Source organism: Carcharhinus amblyrhynchos, chromosome 28, assembly GCF_965287045.1.
Source record: "Carcharhinus amblyrhynchos chromosome 28, sCarAmb.v2.hapA, whole genome shotgun sequence".
Classification (NCBI taxonomy): domain Eukaryota; kingdom Metazoa; phylum Chordata; class Chondrichthyes; order Carcharhiniformes; family Carcharhinidae; genus Carcharhinus; species Carcharhinus amblyrhynchos.
The window spans coordinates 6,104,249-6,118,404 of record NC_137351.1 but is presented as its reverse complement, the minus strand read 5'-3'; the positions used below and the strand labels follow the sequence as shown (position 1 = coordinate 6,118,404).

At 41.0% G+C, this 14,156-nt stretch overlaps 1 long non-coding RNA gene across 1 annotated transcript in view; it reads right to left on the bottom strand.

The window, feature by feature from the left end:
* Positions 1–8,192: 8,192 nt before the first annotated feature.
* LOC145359663 (uncharacterized) overlaps positions 8,193–14,156 on the bottom strand; it is a 192,899-nt gene continuing 186,935 nt past the window's right edge. Inside the window, exon 3 of the long non-coding RNA XR_013889613.1 lies at positions 8,193–8,363. This is a non-coding gene — a long non-coding RNA (uncharacterized LOC145359663). The remainder of the gene's footprint in view (positions 8,364–14,156) is intronic.

The window sequence follows — 14,156 nt, the reverse complement described above, 5'->3', positions numbered from 1 at the left end:
TTTTGTTATGAAGCATTCAAATGGAATTATGCGCTGGACCACTTTCAAGAAAATGAAGCGTAAGCTTTACATGACAAATTGCTTGCAAAACTGCGCAGCCCCAGTTTTATCCCTCTATGATTGTACTACTTTGAAGTACAATCATTTTGGCTCAGCCTTACTGTCCAGTGTCCCCAGCTTTAAATGGAAGTGCGTCGTTCCCACGATCCCCTGTATTATGCGTCCGCAGCTCTCCAATTGAGGAATGATGTCATCATAGTACTGTGAGAAAGTCCATTGTTCGGGCTGAAATAAAGAAATCTTCATTGATGCATTGAAGAGTCAAGCCCAGGAAATAAAGGAAGAAAAAATAGTACAGGATTTGTTTTCAATCTGTCATTTTAACTCAGGGATTACAATGGACTACATGTAATTGTAGCTGGCATGTTGCCAGGGGGGACAGTTTATGCCGACGTACCAGTTTCCAGGTCACTGTTCCCTGTTGTCACGTCTGTGCGGCAGAGCTATAGGCTGAGTCTTCTATATCTCTTTAGGCCATGATTACTTGATTTTCACTCAAACAAAGAGACGTATGGGCCCTACGAGCTTTCTTGTCTGACAGTATTTTTTAAACTTGTGAATTTCATGCTCAAACGGTGGAATATTAATGGAACACTCTTCAATTTCAGGCATCTGGTGTCAGCCCAGTCCTAGGCCGTGTACGGCAGTACTCAAGTAGAGCATAAAGCTTCCTCTGCAGCTACTTCCACAAACTCCAACATCAAAGTATACTTCCTCTTCCACCAGCCTTCCTTAAGACTCTGAGTGAATCTGAAAAAATGTCAAGCTAGAAGGGAAGCTTCTGGACCACTGTGCCAGTGCCAGTACTTTGCAAGAGATTTCCAATAGGGAAATTTCACAGTAACTTCATTGCAGTGTTCATATAAGCCTTACTTGTGACTAATAAACTTTAATAGTCGTAGTCACTTGGTTTTTCCATACTGCTATATTTTTTCCCTTTCAAGTATGCATTCATTCCCTTTTGAAAACAATTATTTAATCTGCTTCCACCATCCTTTCGGGCATCGTTCCAAATCAGCAGAACTTGCTGATTAAGAAATCCTTCTCAACTCCCCTCTTCTGCTCCCATCTTTTACCTCTGAATACCAAACCTTTCTTGTCGAAACAGGTTCTATTTGCCCAACAGTTTGAGAGATCAATGTGCTAAGATGCAACAGCTTCCAGCTCCCTATCCATTTCTATCTGCTCCTAATTACAGTTAAATACCAGTTCAGACCCTTTTTCTCAAAGTGAATTGGAGAACACTTCTGATGTGACTGTCAACTGTCTCAAAAGCAGGATCCCAATCTCAGAGTTTAAGTTTAAGTTTATTTATTAGTGTCACAAGTAGGCTGACATTGAATATTAGTGGAATATTAATGCATTGCATTTACACTGCAATGAAGTTACTGTGAAAATCCCCTAGTCGCCACACTCCCGGCATCTGTTCGGATACATTGAGGGAAATTTTAGCATGGCCAATGCATCTAAGTAGAATGTCTTTTGGACTGTGGGAGGAAACTGGAGCATCTGAAGGAAACCCATGTTAAAACAGGGAAAACATACAGACTCCACACAGACAGTCACCCAAGCTGGAAATCAAACCTGGATCCTTGGCGCTGTGAGGCAGCAATGCTAACCACTGTGCCACCATGCCGTCCAATGGATGGTAGAATCTGCCATGTCATCAACGTAGGCTTCTCATCTAGAGTTTGCTCCAAGTCTGTCTTCTGTCTGGCTAACTAAACCTATCTTCAGGATGAGCTTTGGTGAGGCTTTGTAAGTTGGGAAGAAGAAGCTTTGAACCGGGATGACTGTGGCCCATTTCATTTAGTTAGTTAGGAAATATTTAATTTTCAACTTTTATGTTCACATCTTGAAGGAACTGGAATTCAGCTTGAACAGCCCTGGAGGACTCAATGACTGTATTTTCAATGAGTTGCAATTGACTTTCAACACCATGATTTCCAACCCTCCATCACCCTTGCAAAATGCCAACTATTGATGCCCTGCTTACTGATGCAAAACATTCAGCACTTTCTTGACAAGTAGCACCAGAAACATCAGCTATCCCTTGGCATCCTCAAACCAAGCCTTTCAACGCAACAAACTCATTACCACAGTTTGGCACAGATGCCAGGCTTTATAAATTGTACGCATTAAAAAAATGACATAATGTTAGCATATTAAAATTTTTAAAAATTTGCAATAAAAATGACCTTGATAATGAGAGAGAAGCTATCCATCCTTTTTTTAAGAAAAGAAATGAATTGCTTTTCAGTTCCAGGATCTGAATTCAATTCCAGCTCAGACTGTTAACAATCTCTGCTTTATGTGAGTCATAAGCATGGTTACAATGGGCAGTATTAATCCAATTCCATTTCCATAGCACAACAATACCTTGTAATTTAGCACTACTTAAGTTTAAGTTTAAGTTTAATTATTAGTGTCACAAGTAGGCTTACATTAACACTGCAATGAAGTTACTATGAAAATCCCCTAGCTGCCACACTCCGGCACCTGTTCAAGTACACTGAGGGAGAATTTAGCATGGCCAATGCACCTAACCAGCCCATCTTTTGGTCTGTGGGAGGAAACCAGAGCACCTGGAGGCAACCCACGCAGACATGGGGAGAATGCACAGACAGTAACTCAAGCTGGGAATCGAACCCAGGTCCCTGGCACTGTGAGGCAACAATGCTACTCACTGTCCAGCCATCACTTACTTCAGTGACACAGAATGACTGGTGTCAGAAATTGATAAATATCACACTAGATGTTAGAGTCATAGACTCATAGTTTCATACAGTCATAGGGATTTACAGCATGGAAACAGGCCCTTTGGCCCAACTTGACATGCCACACTTTTCTAACCACTAAGTTAGTCCCATTGCCCGCGTTTGGCCCATATCCTTTTATTCTTGTAAGTGGGGTTAAAGTATGTTACTGGGAGAAATAGATGGAGATTTATTCTGCATCGCACCTGTATTGTACCTGACCATGGTGTTTTAAAGGAACAGTGTAGTGGGAGCATCAAATTGTGCTGGAGCTGATTTGGAAGTGGTTATAGATCCCATTCCTCTGCTTAGTGCACACATTCTTTGCATCAGTGAACACTAAAGTCACAGAAAAAGCAAATAGGCACATAATGCTGGGATTAATGTATCACAATTCCAAAGTGAATATCCTGAAATGAACATTTTGGTCATCAAAAATGCCATTGGAAGAACCCCACCTTTCTTTCAGTGACAAAGAACTTGAAACATCCTCACACAGCAAGAGGCAATAGGAGCACATCCTATCGAATCTAAGGAGTTTCAACACTTGTTCACTTATTCACACAGATAACCCACAAACGCATCTGTCTAATTGAACAATACGGGAGGGAGGTGCAGTAAAATTTATAGAGCAAGAAATGGGTTGCCTGTAAAAATGTGCAACTCCAATAAAACTGTCATATTTCAGGATTTCTTCAGCACAGTTTCTCGCTGTGTAATGTAAATCTTTTTATTTTTAATGTCAAAAAAGAAAGGACATTTACCGAAAGAAATAACGATTGGGAATTGATTTCCGCTGCATTGCACCTAGAGTTGTATGCCTAGATGGGAATGTTGTTCAATGTTGGTTATTTTTTTAAGTATTGCAGCTGAGGGCACTTGAGTAGATACCTGATTAGTGCCTATTCTGGTGATGCTGAGTTTACAGAAGAGATGAGCAAGAATTATGACAGGATAAGTGGCAAGAGGAGGCGATTTACTGAAAATTGCTCTGCACGTGTGCCACTTCTGTCATGTGTTCATTCACGGTAGTTTATTTTTTTCCCAGAAGCTCCTGAATCACAGACTAATGAGGGACGACTAACTGACAATTAGTTCACCTCAGAATCTATAGCATTGCAATAGACCTCTCCCCACCCCTTTTTACCTGGAATAATAAATGTGTCTGGGTGCCCCACCTTAGGAAAGACACAGAGATCTTGAAGCATGCCATGTGACAATTCCTCAACGTGAATCTGTGAGGTGAAAGGATTGAATAACACTTACAGACTGAGAAAACTTGGGTTATATTTCTCAGGGCTGAGGCAGTTGAAAGCTGATCTGATGGAGACATTTAAAATAATGAAGGGAATTGAAGGTACCTGGACTATGTCTTTAGCTGAGGCAATTCGGAATAAGGAGACTAGACTATCTTAAAATTCAAGCAAAGCTGATTCAAGCAAATATAGAAAAAATTTATTCAGATAAAATATTGTGAGAATGTGGCATATACCACTCCAGAAGGTCATAAATGGACAGCCAACTGACAGCTTTAAGAATGAGGTGGCTATTCACTTGCTAAGTAAGTATATTAAGGGATTTGAAGAATGCAGATTTAAAAACTACCATCTCATTTTGTTTTGCACCATTATCCCTTTAGGCATTTAGGACGGAATTTTACAACCTCATTCAGCCAACGTTCATAAAATCCCGCCCAAGGCGAATGGAGAATTCTGTTCTGCGAGCCTCGCCCACCCTGATTCCAGGGCAGGCGTCTTGGCAAAATTCCAGCCTTAATCTCTTCCGCCTTCCACCCAAGACTGCAAGAAACTACATAAGCCCAGTCCATCACGTAAACCAGCCTCCCATCCATTGACTCTGTCTATACTTCCCACTGCGTCGGAAAAGCAGCCAGCATAATCAAGGACCTCATGCATCTTGGGCATACTCTGTTCTACCTTTTTCCATTGGGAAAAAGATACAAAAGTCTGAAAACACATACCAACCGACTCAAGAACAGCTTTTTACCTGCTGCCATCAGATTTTTGAATGGTCCTATCATATGCTAACCTGATCTTTCTCTTCACCCCACCTGTAACTACAACACTATATTCTGCATCCTATCCTTTCCTTCTCCCCTTTGTATTCCAGGAATGCGATATTTTGTCTGTGTAGTGCACAAGAAACAATACTTTTCAATGTATCCCAATACACATGACAATAATAAATCAAATAATACTCTATCACAGACCTCCTCTTTTGTTCAAACTGCCTCCTGCTTCCCCTTCCTTTGTTTTGCTTAAAATCTGTTAAAGCTCAAACCTTTTTCCAGTTCTGATTAAAGGTCATCAAAGAGAAATGTTGGGCTGGATTCTCTGACCTCACCCGCAGTTGGGATTCTCCAGTCCCGCTGCAATGAATGGAGATTTGGCTGTGCGCTGAATTCTCCACTCTCGCTCGTAGTGGTGTGAACATTAACTGTATTTCCAGCTCTGCAGGCCTGACCTACTAAGTATTTCCAACATTTTCTGTTGATGATAAAGACTAACAAAATGGCTGAGCAGGCTTGAAGGGCTGAATGGTCATCTCTGATTCCTATGCTTCCTGAACATAATCTTATTATATCTACTCAGGTCCAATTCAGAATTCTACCCAGTCCCTTTTATCTTTTTCTGCTTCCTGCCCATGAAGATTGTACTGAAATGAAACGACAGAAGGAATGAAAAGTATTTGATGGGTACCACAGTGCACTTGAACTGTTCCCTTTCACCTTTGGCCCTGGGGTGAAAGTTCAGCTTATTCAGACAGCTAATAAGTGAAATCAGTTTGGACAAGTCTTGGTCTAATTCTAATGACATCAGCCCTCAGCACAAACTGCCCTCACAATGCATAATTGGCACAAAAAACCTGCAATACATTTGTTGTGATATTGATGCCCAGGACTAAAGGACGTTCGGCAGACAAAGAATGACAGGAGAATTCATTCCAAATCCTCTTGTTAACAAATGTCTAACTTCTGTTTTCTTCTAGAACAATGGTGCTCTTCAGTACTGGCAATAGGAAGAGGTCAACTCCAACTTGAGTCACAAGGACACATTTGGATAAACAACGCGCTTAATGGGCAATTCAAACACAGTTAGCTTTGTAAACTCAACTCATGTTAATTTGCCATATTTTTCATGTGGTCCCTTTATTATTATTGAAAGGTCAAGGTCCCCAGTGTATTACATGATAAAGAGTGAAAGAAAGGGAAGGAAGAAATTACTTACTTTTATATAGCACTTATCATAACCACTGGATGTCGCAAAGTATTTTATAGCCAGTGCAGTACTTATTGAAGTATATTTTGGATGTAATGTAGGAAACATAACAGCCAATTTGACCTCAGCAAACTTCCACAAACAGCAAAGTGATAGTGATCAGATAATGTTTTTATGATGTTGATTGAGGAATAAATATTGACAAGGGCTTTGTGGATAACTCCCTCCTCTTATTTGGGAATGGTGCCACTTAAATTCTTTTACATACGCTGGACAGCACAGTGGCAGTGTATTAGTAATCCAGAGATCAGGGCAAATGTTCTGGGAACATGAGTTCAAATCCCACCACAGCAGTTAGTGGAATTTAAGAACATAAGAACATAAGAACATAAGAAATAGGAGCAGAAGTAGGCCATCTGGCCCTTCGAGCCTGCCCCGCCATTCAATAAGATCATGGCTGATCTGTCGTGGCTCAGTTCCACTTTCCCGCCCTCTCCCCATAACCCTTAATCCCTTCTCTTATCAAAAACCCATCAACCCGCTTCTTAAAAATATTTAGCGAGGCAGCCTCCACCACTTCAACGGGCAGAGAATTCCAGAGATTCACCACCCTTTGAGTGAAGAAGTTCTTCCTCAACTCCGTTCTGAACCGCCCCCCCTTTATCTTGAGGCTGTGCCCCCTAGTCCTACTGTCTTTTTTGAGCGGGAAGAGTCTCTCCACCTCTATCCTATCCATCCCATTCATCATCTTATACGTCTCAATGAGATCTCCCCTCATTCTTCTAAACTCTAACGAGTACAAGCCTAGTTTATTCAGCCTCTCCTCATAGCTCAACCCCCTCAACTCCGGTATCAGCCTAGTAAACCTCCTCTGCACTCCCTCCAAGGCCAAAATATCCTTGCGCAGGTGCGGCGCCCAAAACTGCACACAGTACTCCAGCTGCGGCCTCACCAATGCCCTATACAGCTGCAGCAAGTATAGTTTAATTTTAGTTAATAAAATTTGAATTGAAAACAGTGATGGTGATCACTAATTGACATTAAAAATTCATCTGGTGTGCTAATAAAATTAAAGTTTATTTATTATTGTCACAAGTAAGGCTCACATTAACACTGCAATGAAGTTATTATGAAATTGTCATTTAGGGAAAGAAATCTGCCATCCTTAACTGCCTACAGTATGTGACTCCAGATCCATAGCAATGAGGTTGACTGCATTGAAATGGCCCAGTAAGCCATAGTTCAAGGACAATTAGGGATGGGCAACAAATACTGGCCTTTGTCAGCAATGCCCACATCCCATGAAAGAATTAAAAAAAAATGATTTGCACCTCAAATTAGCTGGGTGTACAGATTTGCCTTGGCCCACCGCTAAACCCAGGCAGCAACATGGAGGCAGGTAAAAATACTCTTGCTCATTCCATCTTCTCAGAGAAAGGCTTTGCCAGCTTTTAGGTTCTGTTTTCAATAAGTAGCCTCACATGGTTCCCTTTAAAGATTTTAGAAATCAAGCATGCGCCTCCACCCTGCTAAACATATTTTTGTTGCGCAAGTTTGTGCAAAAATATAATGGGAGCAACAATGTTGAACTCAAACATGTGTTATAGTAGGAGGATGGCACGGAGGCACAGTGGTTAGCACTGCTGCCTCACTGCGCCAGGGATCTGTGTTCGATTCTGGTCTTGGGTAACAGTGTGTGTGGAGTTTGCACATTCTCCCCCTGTCTGCATGGGCTTCCTCCGGGTGCTGCAGTTTCCTCCCAATGTCCAAAGATGTGTAGGTTAGGTTGATTGGCCATGCTAAATTGCCCCTTGGTGCCCAAAATTGTGTAGGTTAGGTGGATTAGCCATGGTAAATGTTTGGGGTTATGAGGATATGGGCCTGGATAAGATGCTCTTTCAACCAGTCAGTGCAGACTTAATGAGCTGAATGGTCTCCTTCTACATTGTAGAGATTCCATGGATTTTATGAAGATAACTTGATGGAATCTTAATACAAGAGAAGATATATATGATGAATGTCCAAGAAGTTGGAATGACCTTTGACTTACCACATTAATGGATACGGACCACATAACTAATATTATTGAAAGTCATAGACAATTTTAATCAAGTCAAATAAAGCAACAGGTCCACAGTCTTTCCACTGAAGATCACTAGGGAGAATTGGGATAGAAGTCCAAGACTGGTGTGCAGCTATCAGCCAAAGTTTCTGGCTCGGCCACCATTTTCCAAACAGATTTTTCCCACATCCTAGCTTCAAAGTTGTTTCAATCCTGTCTCGGTTCAGTAGTCCTCCTTCCTTGTGACTGTAAAGAAAAGGAATATAAAAGTTAGATCAGTTTGTTCTTTGACGTCCTTTGAATGTGTTCTTTATAAATTCAAAAAGTCAAAGGATAGACATTACACAGTTTATTGTATAACAATGGAAGAGTTTGATTGGGAGATATGGGCATCAATAAATTCAGTCAGCCAATACAATGATCTTTGATCCAGAAGCAGTCCAGTAAGAAAAAATGTGTAAGTTCTTTAGAATATTTGTGGAATTTATAATTATTTTTAAGAAGGTTTGAAGAAGATTGTTAAGAGTTTATATGAATTGTAAAATGACCAATTGTACTTTGCTGTACAATAAGAAATACTGATCTATAGGACCTGGCAATGCTTGACCAGACACTGTATGGTTGGCAGACACAAAGGGGTGCAGTCACAAAGGATTTTTTATTTGATTTGATTTATTATTGGCACATGCATTAAGATACAGTGAAAAGTATTGTTTCTTGTGTGCCATACAGATAAAACATACCGTTCGTAGAGTACACAGGGCAGAAGAGAAAAAGAGGGTGCAAAATATAGTGTTACAGTCATAGCTAAGGTGCAGAGAAAGATCATTCTAATATATGGTAGGTCCATTCAAAGGTCTTATGGCAGCAGGAAAGAAGCTGTTCTTGAGTCAGTTCGTACGTGATCTCAGACTTCTGTATCTTTTTCCCAACGGAAGAAGGTGGAAGAGAATATATCCGGGGTGCGTGGGATCAGAGGATGAATGGAATAACTGCATAGATGCAGACCCAAAGAGAAAGCAGAGATAGAAAGAGAAAAATTGAGAATTCTTGGGAGAAGAAGCAGATCTCTTTCAGGGGTCAGTTGCCTGAAAAAGAGACAGGACCTCCTGAAGAAACTGCAGGCTGTCTGAATAGGTCTAAATCCTGGAAAGCTGTGTGAGTAGCTTGAAAATGATACAGAGCTGGATGCTTGTCTACAAGGAGCCAAACCATGAACTGGGTGTATTTGTAAGATTAATTGAAAAATAACTCTGGAAAGCTGTACTATCAGGATTGCTGTGAGCCAAGGAAGAGAGAATTCATAAAAGTGTTTTGCTGATGATAATCATAACTGTGAAACTTGATGGTGAAAACTGTTGTTGGATAAAACTAACCTACTCTGTGTTAACAAAGAACAGCATATTGTGGAACAGTGCAGCTATGGGATATCACATTGATGCAGGAAATGATGCAAATCATCGTGGCTGTATAAGATGGGGTGGCACGATGGCACAGTGGTTAGCACTGCTGCCTCACAGCTCCAGGGACTCAGGTTTGATTCCCGGCTTGGGACACTGTCTGTGTGGAGTTTGCATGTTCTCCTTGTGTCTGCATGGGTTTCATCCGGGTGCTCCGCTTTCCTCCCACAGACCAAAGATGTGCAGGTTAGGTCCATTGGCCATGCTAAATTCTCCTTGGGTGTACCCGATCAGGCGCTGCAGTGTGGCAACCAGGGGATTTTCACAGTAACTTCATTGCAATGTGAATGTTAGCCTACTTGTCACTAAGATGCCCCTTTTCTATATGGGATATTTAAAGTGAAATTGACCTTTTCATTTAAAGTGTAATTAGGCTATATGAATTTACATTTTTTTTCTGATTTGTGTTAAAAGTGAAAGCTATAAAAAGTGGAATCTTGTTGGAAGGTTCTTCGTTTGTGGATCAAATGCTAGATTTGAATATTTTGGTTTTGATTCCCGGGGGCAATGCCAAATAAACCGCAGTCTCATTCCTTTTAGTATTTCATTGTCTGTCCTGACATCTTTAAAGATGTTATATAAACATGAATTCTTCATCTTTGCACTGTATAGAAAATTGGTCCTTGCTCAATCACCACTCACTATATTAATCCATGAGTCATAAATCATAGAAAAGATCACAGAGTCGTCCCATAGAGTCATCACCCATAGTCAACTATCACCGAAGTAAGCTCTGATGTGGTGGTAATAAGTAAACCTGAACACTAAAAAGCTGGAATAAAATTGGAAAAATCCTGGAAGAAAGTCAGCAGCTGGAAAAGAAGGGGCAAACTGATGTTTCAGCTGGAACATCATCACTGCTGGAATGTTTAGATAGGAGAAACCTTTTTATTGGCTCGACTAAGACCGAGGAAAGCCAACTCAAGGTAGACAATATGAATACAAAAATATGTTAATTAGCATTTGATAGAGGGAGCTGATGTGCGATTAACAAGTAAGTTGAGTTTAAATTGCTGGAAAAGAGGTAGGGCATGTTGGACAGTGAACAAAAACCATTTTGGTCAATCCGTAAAAAGGCTTTTGAAAGACAAAAGGTGAGTAAACCTGTTGTGACTGATGGGAGGAGTGAAACTTAATAAATAGCGAAAGGATTTTGCTGGTTGAGTTTAAAAGGAAGCCTAAGGAATTACATGAGCATCACTTTCGTCGCTTGTTCAGCAGATGGCACACTAAGTGTAAAATAAAAGCGCTAACTGTACTATGCAGCAAGCACCTTGCAGCTCAATTAGTGGTGGAACTCAGGGCTTTTGCTAACACAGAAGCCGTGGTTCCCAGTTGTGCTGATGTAGCATAAGTAAGAAATGTTCATGCAAGAAGTGATTCCTGTTCTGTACTGATCTTTACGTAGCCACAAGCGCATGAGCTAATGCTGGTGTCAGTTAGAGAAGAGAGAAAGGAAAAAGCAACCAAGGTTCCTGTTATTGATCATAACTTTGTGGCCACTAAGTGAGAAGAAGTGTCTCGTCTTAAGTGACCTGCTAACACAGATACACCTTACAGATGCACCATAGAAAGCATTCTTTCTGGTTGTATCACAGCTTGGTATGGCTCCTGCTCTGCCCAAGACCACAAGAAACTACAAAAGATCGTGAATGGAGCCCAATCCATCACACAAACCAATCTCCCATCCATTGACTCTGTCTACACTTCCCGCTGCCTCGGCAAAATGACCAGCATAATTAAGGACATTCTCTCTTCCACCTTCTTCCATTGGGAAAAAGATATAAAAGTCTGAGGTCACGTACCAACTGACTCAAGAACAGCTTACCCTGCGTTAAGTTGATCTTTCTCTGCACCCTAGCTATGACTGTAACACTACATTCTGCAATTTCTCATTTCCTTCTCTATGAACAGTATGCTTTGTCTGTATAGCGTGCAAGAAACAATACTTTTCACTATATGCTAATACATGTGACAATAATAATTAAATCAAATTGAAAATATTTGAATGGTGACCAACACCCATGTTATCTAAGCAATGGTTAGCTTCTTCAGGAGAGGCAGGAAGAAAATTGGACGGTGGGGCCGGGATCCAGATAAATACTTGATTTTAGAAATGGTAAATTTCTCTGTTGGTTGCCTTAACTTTAAATCATGGGCAAACTGGACAGATGACTTTACAGGTTTTGTATTTAATTGATAGGGACAAGTTCAATGGGATTTGGCGTGGGGAACTTGTGGTACGAGCTTTATGTTCATATTGATTTATTTATTAATCACAAATAGGCTTACATTAACACTGCAATGAAGTTACTGTGAAAATCCTCTAGTTGCCACACTCCGGCACCTGTTCAGGTGCACGGAGAGAGAATTTATCACGGCCAATGCATATAACCAGCGCATCTTTCAGACTGCAAGAGGAAACTGGAGCACCCAGAAGAAATCCACACAGACACGGGGAGAACGTGCAAACTCCACACAGACAGTGACCCAAGCTGGGAATTGAACCTGGGTCCCCGGAGCTGTGAGGCAGCAGTGCTGACCACTGTGCTACTGCGCCGCCCCAGTCACCTAAAAGTGTAATACGTTCATTATTTGAGAGAAGGGAAACATGGTATCCTTCAATTGAATTTCTTTGGAGCAAATTTTGGGTATGGGGGCTGAGGCAGAGAGAAGCAAAATTATGTTTCTTCTGTAAATAATTAGACAAATAACTGGCATCGATTTATAGAACAAGGAGAATAAAAGAAAAGTTAGGTAAATAAATGAAAGGTGCCTGAACGCAGGTCATTGTGGAGATGCTCGATCACTGCTGCTGTATGTTGGCTGCATTCCAGGAGAGAACAAAAAGGGAAAGATTCAGAAACGCGGGCAAAATCCGAGTTTAGTTCTAAATCACGATTCGAGTCGCCGACGTCGATTGTGATCAACTTCTAATCTCTGGGTGGTGATGGGGTTCTTAGGGGTTGCCAGGGGGAAAAGATTTTAATGCAGAAGCTTTCCTTTTGTTTTGGCTGCTTTGCTAATAAGCAATGATGAGGCCTTCAGAAATAACTAATGTTTATTGTAAAAATCGCAGGCCACCAAACAATAAAGCAAAAAATAAAAGCGCTTTCAAATTGTCAGGCGCTAGATACAGCGGCCATTTCGAGGAAGCCTATTGAGACTCTTTATTCCCATCCCACCACCATCCCCCTGTGCATTCCCCTGTGTCCCCCCCCCACCCTCAAACACCCGACATTGGCTGGGCCTACGTGACTGGTCTATACCATAAATAACTGGGCTTTTTGTCTGTGCATGAATCTGCAGAGATTTCAGACACTGTCTCCTTCCCCACATTGTACTCGTTCAATTTTCTATAACCAGAAGCTGCAGGGCTGCTCAGCCAGAATTTGAAGAGCATCCGACACTTAAACTGATAAATTCTTTTAGAACTTGTTAACTGTGGTATAACATTTCACACGCCTTATTCTGTTTCCCATTAAACAGCAATGGGGTCCAGGTTTCCTCGGTTAACTTAAAATTCCAAACATGATTAAAAGACACTTGTGATTCCATTACTGATAGTCTATGCAAGAAGGCTTGTCTTAAAGGAAAATATATCAGACAATAAAAAAATATTTCTAATGGAGACTGTGATATACGTGTAAATTAGTTACTCGCGCAAAGCGTTACACCTCTGTGCAAAATGAAAAACACCAAACTTAAGACAGGATTAAAAAATAGCTGAACACAGTGCAAATAGTCAGAATAACAGCGTGGATACAGGTCCTTGAGGCACTTTTGTGTTACAAGTTAAGATTCATCACAACATCTCGGATTTTCAGTCATTTTTCCAGAACCTCAAGAGTTGTGAGTTCTCCCTTCCCTCTCATCCCCTCTTTGCACAACCTGCAAGTTTTAAAAACACTTTTGTTAAGCATCAACTAATCACTACATAAATAACTAATAACCAAGAGCTAATCACCAAGTTCTGATCTACCACACCTTTCCACCTACTCTTTTCAACCTTCATGGTTGTCCTACATGGTAAGGCTTTCTGCCTCACCTGGGCAAAACATGCACAACAAATCATGTTGTAAATAATTAACAGAAAATGCTTCTGATCATGCTCCTTTCAGGTTTTCAACATAATCTCTGCTCTACAGTGACAACTGCTGCACAGCATTGTAACCATAACAATACATGCAATTCTAAAGAAATTCATTTTGACACATTCCAAACAAGGTACTTTATGAATGCAAATTCATTCCTCCTGTCTTACTCCTGCACAATACATTGTGGAGACGCATTACATACCAGTCACCTTCCAGTACCTCCTCTGAGTATGCATTCTTCGTGTGTAAGCTCATATGGTGTGTCGACAGGTTATGCAACAACCAAAGCAAGAACATCAGGTGAGCTGTTTCTGGCACACATGCACACTTCAGCAGTAGCAAATGAGGAGCAGGAATCCAGACTGATTTTAATCTCTTAATCTGGGCACTGAGGCCAATTGTCTTATCCCTGACCCCACCATATGAAATGGGCTAACACGGAGCAGATCCTGGTTCAAACCTGTGAGCTTCTCGAATGCAGG